General features: G+C 41.0%; 1 long non-coding RNA gene across 1 annotated transcript; it reads right to left on the reverse strand.

The window, feature by feature from the left end:
• Positions 1-2,605: 2,605 nt before the first annotated feature.
• On the reverse strand, positions 2,606-10,669 carry LOC140203456 (uncharacterized). The gene is made up of 3 exons (XR_011887371.1): positions 10,485-10,669; positions 8,093-8,265; positions 2,606-3,129 (listed from the first exon to the last, which is right to left on the reverse strand). It is a non-coding gene; the product is annotated as an uncharacterized lncRNA (long non-coding RNA).
• Positions 10,670-11,095: the final 426 nt, after the last annotated feature.

The raw sequence follows: 11,095 nt of genomic DNA on the forward strand, positions 1-11,095 counted from the left end.
TTCTTTTGATTTTCACTTCCATTAGGAAACTGGAAGTGCTGCCTTTTATATTAGTATACCAGGTCTACAATATGCAAATGCACAGGAACATTTTCCTTGTTAAAAATTTCTCAGCAGGAGGTCTTAATCCAGCACTCATTATATTATGATGTCCCCCTCCCCCAACCAGACTACACAAAAGTTTGGAAGAGTTAGTTGTACTTCTCGGTGCACTCTGTTTATGTAAACAAAAGGAGAGGGCCAGATATATCTCTTCAGAAGAGTACCTACCAGGCATCCAGTCAAACTGGATAATTTGTCTTGGGAGAGAAACTACCAGTTCATTCATTAATGCAATTTTTTTTTGTAGACTTTAGTCCAGATGTCTCAGGCACTAAGCAGTCCCTGTTGTCTGAGATCATCAGATTGTTTGAGAGGCCTTGCTTAATAAGAACAAGCTTCTGCAAGGTCCTTGAGACATTATTGCCTTTCATGTGACAATGTTCCTGTTGCTTTTGGACCGGAATATTAGAGGTAGCAGCAGGATTGGTGGTAGATAGTCCAGCAATTGATTGTAGCTGTCATCACATGTGATCATCTACAGATGGCATGGAGTCTCTCACTGCATTGTTCACATACATAATGGGAAGAGTTCAACCACATCACAAGCTATAAACACAAGCGATCCGGCAGATGCTCAAAATCTAGAGGAACTCGGCAGGTCAGGAAGCATCTATGGAAAGGAATAAATAGACAATTTTTTGGGCCGAGACCCTTTATCAGGACTAGAAAAGAAGGGGGAAGAAGCCAGAATAGGAAGGAAGGGGGAGGAGTACAAGCTGGAAGGTCCAGTATCACAAACTAATTGTCAGGCTCCTCCAGCCCTACTTGAGGCAGTATCAGCAAGTTGCAGGTCATACATTGGCTCAATAAGACTGGCTGCTACTCACTGCTACCTTGCAGAAGTTAAAATGAGTTCTTCCGTACCTATTCTGGTATCTGTCCCCCACTTTTCCTTCGCTACATCGACGACTGCATTGGCGCTGCTTCCTGCATGCATACTGAGCTCGTTGACTTTATTAACTTTGCCTCCAACTTTCACCCTGCCCTCAAGTTTACCTGGTCCATTTCCAACACCTCCTTCCCCTTTCTAGATCTTTCTGTCTCTATCTCTGGAGACAGCTTATCTACTGATGTCTACTATAAACCTACTGACTCTCACAGCTATCTGGACTATTCCTCTTCTCACCCTGTTTCTTGCAAAAATGCCATCCCCTTCTCACAATTCCTCTGTCTCCGCTGCATCTGCTCTCAGGATGAGGCTTTTCATTCCAGGATGAGGGAGATGTCCTCCTTTTTTAAAGAAAGGGGGTTCCCTGCTTCCACCATCAACTCTGCTCTCCAACGCATCTCCCCCATTTCACACACAATTGCTCTCACTCCATCCTCCCGCCACCCCACTAGGAATAGGGTTCCCCTGGTCCTCACCTACCACTCCATCAGCCTCCGGGTCCAACATACTATTCTCCGTAACTTCCGCCACCTCCTACGGGATCCCACCACTAAGCACATCTTTCCCTCCCCCACTCTCTCTGCTTTCCGCAAGGATCGCTCCCTGCGCGACTCCCTTGTTCATTCGTCCCCCCCCCCATCCCTCCCCACTGATCTCCCTCCTGGTACTTATCCTTGCAAGCGGAACAAGTGCTACACATGCCCTTACACTTCCTCCCTCACCACCATTCAGGGCCCCAAACAGTCCTTCCAGGTGAGGCGACACTTCACCTGTGAGTCGGCTGGGGTGATATACTGCGTTCAGTGCTCCCAATGTGGCCTTCTATATATTGGCGAGACCCGACGCAGACTGGGAGACCGCTTTGCTGAACATCTATGCTCTGTCTGTCAGAGAAAGCAGGATCTCCCAGTGGCCACACATTTTAATTCCACATCCCATTCCCATTCTGACATGTCTAGCCACGGCCTCCTCTACTGTAAAGATGAAGCCACACTCAGGTTGGAGGAACAACACCTTATATTCCGTCTGGGTAGCCTCAACCTGATGGCATGAACATTGACTTCTCTAACTTCCGCTAATGCTCCACCTCCCCCTCGTACCCCATCCATTATTTATTTTTATACACACATTCTTTCTCTCTCCTTTTTCTCCCTCTGTCCCTCTGACCCCTTGCCCATCCTCTGGGTTCCCCCCCCCCACCTTGTCTTTCTCCCTGGGCCTCCTGTCCCATGATCCTCTCATATCCCCTTTGCCAATCACCTGTCCAGCTCTTGGCTCCATCCCTCCCCCTCCTGTCTTCTCCTATCATTTTGGATCTCACCCTCCCCCTCCCACTTTCAAATCTCTTACTAACTCTTCCTTCAGTTAGTCCTGACGAAGGTTCTCGGCCTGAAACGTCGACTGTACCTCTTCCTAGAGATGCTGCCTGGCCTGCTGAGTTCACCAGCAACTTTGGTGGGTGTTGCTTGAATTTCCAGCATCTGCAGAATTCCTGTTGTTTGCGTTTTTAAATGGGGAATCCTCAAGTTTTGATTAGATTAGATTAGATTATGAGGACACGCAGTCCTCTTTTATTGTCATTTAGTAATGCATGCATTAAGAAATGATACAATGTTCCTCCAGAATGATATCACAGAAACACAAGACAAACCGACTGAAAAACTGACAAAAACTACATAATTATAACATATAGTTACAACAGTGCAAAGCAATACCATAATTTGATAAAGAACAGACTATTGGCATGGTAAAAAAAAGTCTCAAAGTCTCTCGGAAGTCCCATCATCTCATGCAGACAGTAGAAGGAAGAAAATAAACTCCCTGCCATGAACCTCCAGCGCCACAAACTTGCCAATGCAGCATCCTGGAAGCACCCGACCACAGCCGACTCTTGAGTCCGTCCAAAAACTTCGAGCCTCCGAACAGCCCTCCAACACTGAGCACCATCTCTGCCGAGCGCTTTGACCCCGGCCCCAGCAGCAGGCAATAGGCAAAGCCGAGGATTTGGGACCTTCCCCTCCGGAGATTCTCGATCGCACAGTAGCAGCAGCAGCGAAGCAGGCATGTCAGAAGTTTCTCCAGATGTTCCTCCATGCTTCTCACGTCCGCCTCCATCAAATCAGGATTGTGCACGGTACCTACTTAACAAATACGATATCATTTCGGAGCAGCCGCGCCAATTAATACAGTTACATGCACCCACATTCAGAAGGAAATTTGATTGCTATGGATGGTTGTCAGAGGTGCCAAAATTTGTAGAGCATAATCATGCCCTCACTGTCATCATCTTTCTATGAATTAAAAGAAAAAAGCTGAAAATACTCAGCACATCAGGCAGCTTCTATGGAAAAAGAAAATGAATTAACACTTGAAGTAAAAGGCACTTAATCTGACTTGAAATGTTTATTCCTGGCTCACTTTCCTCAGATGCCATTTGGCCTATTGTGTCTTGCACGCAATTCTTTTTAATTCAGATTTTCAGAGTCTACAGTAATTTTGACTTTCATCTTTCCATGAATGTCCACTATATAAGGAGGTTGCCTCTTGGATGTATTGTTTGTTAGTCCATTCCCTTTTATCAATGCAAAATGAACTCCTTTCTTCTCGACTCTCCCCAGCAGCTGATAGACTTCTAGTTGCATTGTGGGGTAATTTCTTAAGACTATTCCTTTAACATGACACTTTAACCCTTCCTGACCCTGTTCTTCACAGTGGTAATTTTGAGGGAGAACACTGGTACTGTTTGGACTTGATAGCAATGTATGTGGCTCTATTTTTAAAAGCTTTTAGAGATAACATAAGTCATAATTGGATTTCATTGCACAAAACAACAGATATGGTTTCTTGGCTATTGTGTTATCCCCATAATGTTCTTTCCCAACTACCTTTACTAACAAGGATACAATCCATTCAGTCCCTTCATCTAGTGATTTGTACAGAATATGAACGGCTGAAGCCCCAACATTGATTCTTGAGGTGCCTGAGTAGCTGCAGCTTTTCAAATTCAAAATTACCTTTTTGCCCCCATACTTTGCTTTCTACCTGTTAAAGAATCCCCTGTCCAAAGTACCCTTATCTCTATTAGCTGATTCTTGTGTTGCAACCTTTTATATGGCACTCAATCAAACGTCCTTTGGAAAGATAAATATATTAATTTCATTTCATCTGCCTGATTAGTTATATTCACAGAAAAAAGTGAATAAATCTATTAAATGTGAGTTCTCTTTCATAAAACCACTGTAACTCTGTCTATTCATGCTTTGCATTTCAAGTGCTTTGTTTATACAGTCTCTGCTTTCTCATTACCCTGTTAATTGAATGGATTTGTTACATTGGTTGTTTTCTAACTTGTCACAAACTTTCTAGAATTGTAGGAAATTTGGACAGATGACAACCATTGCATCTGCTTTCTCTGTAGCCATCTCTTTCACAACCTTAGAACATATTGTAGTTATTCAACCCCAGAGGTCCAAACAGTCTTTATTCCCACTCAGACTTCCTTTCCAGATATTATTGTTTTATGGAGTCACAAGAGATTATAGATGCTGGGACCTGGAGCTGTAAACAAACTGCTGGAGAAACTGAACGGGTTGAGCAGTGTCTGTGGAAGCAAAGAGATAAATACAAGGGATTGTACAAATGCTAGAATTCTTCAGCAACAAACACAAAATGCTGGAGGAATTCAAGAAGTCAGGCATCATCTGTGGAGGGGAATAAACAGTGGACATTTCAAGCCAAGACCGTTCAAAGGGATGTATGACTTTCTGAGCCAAGGTCCTGCATCAGGACTGGTTGTTTATGTACTTCATTTTTGCTCCTTTGTTAGTTACTATTTCTGGTATGTTTTCTGTATCACACACAAAAAAGTTTAGTGTCTCTTACAGTATTTAATCCCCTTTATTAATTCCCCTTACTCAATTTCTGAGGGACCTATGTTTACCTTGATTGTTCTCATCACAACTTTTCAAGTTTATATTTTATATAAATTGGGAACTGGAGTAGGCTGCTTAATCTCTTGAGCCTGCTCCATTATTCAATAAGATGGTAACTGATCTGAAGGTAGGCTCATCTCCACATCCCCACCTTTCCCTAATAAACTTTTAGTCCCTTCCTTCTCAAAAATGTACAGTCAGTGGCCACATTATTAGACACTTTTGATAACTAATAGCCCATCCACTTCAAGGTTTGATGTGTTGTGCATTCAGAGGTGCTCTTCTGCACACCACTGTTGAAACGTGTGGTTATTTGAGTTACTGTCATCTTCCTGTCAGCTTGTACCAGTCTGACCATTCTCCTCTGTCCTCTCTCATTAACAAGGTATTTTTGCTCATGGAACTGGATTCTTTTTGTTTTTCACACCGTTCTCTGTAAACTCTAGTGACTGTTATGCATGAAAATTCAAAATCAGCAGTTTCTGAGATACTCAAACCACCCCATCTGGCACCAGCAATCATTCCACAGTCAAGGTCATTCAATTCACATTTCTTCCTCATTTTCATGTTTGGTCTAAACAGCAACTGAATCTCCTGTCCGTGTCTGCATGCATTGATGCATTGAGATGCTGCCACATGACTGGCTGATTAGATATTTGCAATAAGAGCAAGTGTATCAGATAAAGTGGCCACTGATTGTATATGACTTTGCTTTAAAATATTTTAATAGTTTGCTTTCTCTGGCTCTGAAGAAGGGATAGAAAACTACTTCCTCATTGTCCTCTAAAATGAGCTCCATATTTTAAACAGTGACACCCTAGTTCGTAACTCTCCATAAAATGAGATATTCTCTCCACATCCCTCCTGAAAAGGCCCCACAATATCTTGTACATTTCAGTCAAAAAGTCTGCCATTCTTCTGAGCACTGAGTGATACTGTCCAACTTTTCATCATAAGTCAACTCATTCACTCCAAGTATTTTTCTTGTTTATCCTCTCTGAACTTCCAAACCATTTATATCCTTTCTTAAAAATGGAAGCATATTACTGCAGATATGCTCCCATCAATGCATTATATAACTAAAACATAACCTTCCTATTTTGTATTCAGTTTCTGCCAGCAACCAAGGAAACATTTTGTTGGCTTTCCTGATTTCCTGCGGTACCTGCAAACTAAACTTTTGTAAATTATGCACAACAACATACAGATCCTTCTGCATTTCAGAATTCTGTAAACACTAATGACACGTTATTTCTTTTTGCAAAATGCACACTTTCACATTTTCCCACTTCATACTCCATTTGCCAGATGTCACCCGTGGACTGAACCATTGAGAGCATATCACCTTGTAGCCTCATTATAGTTTTCCTAACTTACCTTCCTACCTATCTTTGCAACATCAGCCAAATTTAACAACCATTACTTGGTGCCATTATCCACATTTTTTTTACATAAACAGTGAAATATTGAGGCTCCAGTACTGATCCCTGAACTTACAATTCATTACATCTTGCCAAAATTTATGCCTACTCTTAGCTTCTTATTAGCTAGCCAATCTTTTATGCATACCAACATGTTACCTCCTACTCCATGAACTTCTAAGTTTTCTGTTATCTTAGATGCAGCACCAATCAAATGCCTTCTGCAAATCTCTGCTTCCCATTGTCCACAGCATATGTTAATTCTTCAAAGAACTCTCTTAAGTTTGTCAAACATGATTTGACTTTTACAAACTATATTCACAATTCCTGATTCCCTTGAACTTCATAAAATGCCCAGATATAACATCTTTAAAAACAGCTGATATCTTTTTTCCCCTGACATATAAGCCACCTGGCACATTACTTCCTGCTCCCTGACTCATATTTTGCACAAATCCTACCTTCTTTCTGTTCACCAATACTGTTAGTCAATGTTTTCAAGTTTTATTTTTCCTGACCTTAGTCTAAAGCTATTCTTTGCAACATTAAAACACTTTCTTTAATCTAAAGTAATATTTTACTTAATTGTTTAGTTAGAGTCATGGAGCAATGCAGCATGGAAATCAGCTTGTCCATGGTAACCAAGATGCTATCTAAGCTAGTCCCATCTGGCCTGCTTTTGTCCCATATCCTTCCATTAACCCTCCTATTGATGTACCTGTCAAGATGTCTTTTAAAAGTTATTGTTGTCCCTGCCTCGGTCACTTTCTCAGGCAGTTCATTCCATATAGGCACCACTTTCTGTGTGAAGATGTTGTCCCTCAAATCTCTATTAAATCTTTTGCTCACTCATTGCCTTTTTGATTTTGATTCACTTTCTCTGGGAAAATGATTTTGTGCATTAATATTTTTCCACCAAGTCTTTACTACCCAATGGAAATTAAGTTAGTTAAGATTAAGTAGTATGTATTTATACCTCTGCCATGGTTTATCTTCTTTCATAACTTTTAGTGTAGATAGTCGACTTGCCACCTTGTGCCTGTATGTATAAATTAGAAAGTCCAGTTTCAGGATTAAATTTGACTCCCTCAAACTGAATATGAATTCCATTTACACAATGATCAATCTTCCCTGGAACTTTTACTCTGAGATTAGAAATTAACTCCCCCCCCTCCTACTACACAGATAAACCAAATGTAAATATCTTATTCACTGGTTCAGAGCACAACATTCTGTTCTAGAAAAATGATTAGGTTGTATCCTACAAATTTACTTTCCAGTCTCCCTTTGGTAGATTTGATTGGAAAATTTAAGTAGCACTATCATTATAGCATTATCTTTACTACAAGCAAAGATTTTTTTTCAATTGACCACCTGCCTAATAATTTAACTACTTTTAGGGGCCCACTTTCACAAGTATTTTTGCCCCTTGATATTCTTCACCAAATTGTTCATGCTTCCTGATTTTCTAAATTGTTAATGTCATCCTTTAATAATAATGCTACTTGTTATGTTTTGCAACTTCAAAATATTAAACTAATTCAAATGAAGATGGAAGTCCAGAAATGTGGGTCAGGCTTTGTCTGTGCTCTTGGTGAGGCACGCACGTATCATGTGGTAGTGTAATTAAAATATATTTTTACACATAAGTCAAAATTAAAAAAGGATGCTTAATCAAAATATATATGTTTATATATATACACACAAGATTAATCAAATTGAAATATTAAATACACAACACCACCCACCTCTTTTTCCATTTTTGATTATTCCAAGGAGGAACAGATTGAATTGGAAACTTTCTCACAGGGTGGAAATGGAAAACGGCAGAAAAAGGGATAATTTTAAGGTGCTTGAAGGAAAGCTTTGGGGGGATATCAGAGGTACTTCCTTTTTTAGAGCGGTGGTTGCACATAACATCCTGCCGGGATTGGTGGTAAAGGAAGATATTACCATAAGACCATAAGACATAAGAGCTGTATTAAGCCATTCAGCCCATTGAATCTGTTCCGCCATTCTATCATGGCTGATATATTATCCCTTTCAACCCCATTCTCCTGCCTTCTCCGAGTAACTTTTGGCACCCTGACTAATCAAGAACCTATCAACCTCCACTTTAAATATACCCAATGACTTGGCCTCCACAGCTGCCTGTGGCAATGTATTCCATAGATTCACCAAAATCTGGCCAAAGAAATTCCTCCTCTTCTCTGTTCTAAATAGATGTCCCTCTATTCTGAGGCTGTGTCCCCTCTGGCGCTAGACTTGCCCACTATGGGAAACATCCTCTCCACATCAACTGTACCTAGGCCTTTCAATATTCAATAATTTCTATGAGGGCCCCCATCATTCTTCTAAACACCAGTGAGTACAGGCCCAGAGCTATCAAACCACTCCTCGTACGTCATCCGTTACAATCCTGGAATCATTCTCACGAACCTCTTCTGGACCCTCTCCAATGCCAGCACGTCTTTTCTTAGATAAGGGGCCCAAAATTGCTCACGGTACTCCAGTGCAGTCTGGCCAAAGCCATATTAAGTCTTAGCATTACATCCTTGCTTTTATATTCTAGTCATCTTGAAATTAATGCTAAAATTGAATTTACCTTCCTTACCACCTAGTTAACCTGCAAGTTAACCTTTAGCAAATCATCCTGAGGACTCCAAGTCCATTTGTGCCTCTGCTTTTTGAACTTTCTCCCCACTTAGAAAATAATCCACACCTTTATTCCTTCTGCCAAGTTCATGACCATACACTTCCCTACAAATCTGCACTTCATATAACATGAAAAGAAGCAGTCTAAATACTGACCACTGTTGGACATCACTAGTCACTGGCAGCCAACCAGAAAAGACCCCTTTATTCCCACACTTTGCCTCCTGTGAGCAGGACAATCATCTATACATAATAGAATTTTTCCTGTAATACTGTGGACTGTTATCTTGTCAAGCAGCCTCATGTGTGGCACCTTGTCAAAGGCCTTCTGAAAATCTAAGTGAACAACATTCTTTGACTGTCCTTTGTCTATCCTGCTTGTTTTTTCCTCAAAGCATTCCAACAAATTTGTCAGGCAAGATTTTCTCTTAAGGACTCCATGCCAACTTTGGCCTATTTTATGATGTGTCTCCAAGTACTCCGAAACCTCATCCTTAATAATAGACTCCAACATCTTCTCTACCACTGAGGTCAGGCTAACTGGCCGATAATTTCCTTTCTTCCGCCTCCTTCCCTTCTTGAAGAGTGGAGTGACATTTGCAATTTTCCAAGTCTTCTGGAACCATTCTAGAATCTAGTGATTCTTGAAAAAACATTACTAATGCCTCCACAATCTCTTCAGCTACCTCTTTCAGAACCTTGGGAATGTAGTCCCTCTGGTCTAGGTGACTTGTCTATCTTCAGACCTTTCAGCTTCCCAAGCACCTTCTCCTTAGTAATATGAGCTACACTTACATTTTACCCCTGACACTCTCAAATTCCTGGCATACAGCTAGCGTCTTCCACAGTGAAGTATGATGCAAGATGCTTATTTCCAACAATTTTTGTACCCCATTACTACTTCTTCAGCATCACTTTCCAGGGGTCTGATATGTACCCTCACCTCTCTTTTACTCTTTATATACCTCAAAAAACTTTTGGGAACCTCTTTGATATTATTTGCTAGCTTACCGTCATACTTAGTTTTTCTCTCTTCTTAAGCTATTTTTAGTTTCATTTTAATTTTCACATTATTATCTTCCCCTGGTTGTTCTGTTTGCTGGTCGATATTTTGTTGAGACAGTCATTTTATCTAATCTATACTGCAGATCTATAATATTACCCTGATCATTCCTTTCTCTCCCCCCCCCCCCACCTCTTTCTCATTCTCGGCAGTCTGTTATGGATTGAAAACTTTTCCTCCCACAAAACGCCTTGTTTCACATTCCGTGATCAGATCCCATTGATTCTATGCCAATTTTCATATGACTCAGACATTAATCCATAGACCCTTTGTAATTCTGTGTGTTCATTTATACCTTTGTTGCTCTTAATCCCTCCATTGAATTTCTTTCTATATTTATGGTTGTCTCAACAACAACTAGTTCTTTCCTTCTTGCTCTCTGGCCCTGAAATGTTCTGACCAATTATCAACTTACTACCTACCATTAGGACATATAATCATTGTAGAAAAGAATAATATCTACTTCTTTGTCCACGCTGTCCCTTGCACAACTTATCACATGGAACCATGATCAGAATCCTCATTTTCCCCACAGTTTCTCATGTCTGGTGTCTTTAAGGTAGAATACAAGAACGGAAGGAACAATTACAAGAGGCATAAGAGGACTCTTTCCTGGTGTAGAAAAGTGAAATATCAGCAGGCACAGACTTAAGGTGGCAGGAGTAAAGTTTAAGGGAGAGGGAGAGGTGCAGGGAATTCTCATTTCACACACAAAGTCCCAGGTTCCTGGAGCATGCTGCCGAAGGTTGTGGTAGAAGCAGACATGGTAATGATATGTAAGAAAACAACAGGAATTCTGCAGATGCTGGAAATTCAAGCAACACACATAAAAGTTGCTGGTGAACGCAGCAGGCCAGGCAGCATCTCTAGGAAGAGGTACAGTCGACGTTTCAGGCCGAGACCCTTCATCAGGACTAACTGAAGGAAGAGTGAGTAAGGGATTTGAAAGTGGGAGGGGGAGGGGGAGATCCAAAATGATAGGAGAAGACAGGAGGGGGAGGGATGGAGCCAAGAGCTGGACAGGTGATTGGTA

The sequence above is a fragment of the Mobula birostris genome, chromosome 9 (assembly GCF_030028105.1).
Source record: "Mobula birostris isolate sMobBir1 chromosome 9, sMobBir1.hap1, whole genome shotgun sequence".
NCBI lineage: Eukaryota > Metazoa > Chordata > Chondrichthyes > Myliobatiformes > Myliobatidae > Mobula > Mobula birostris.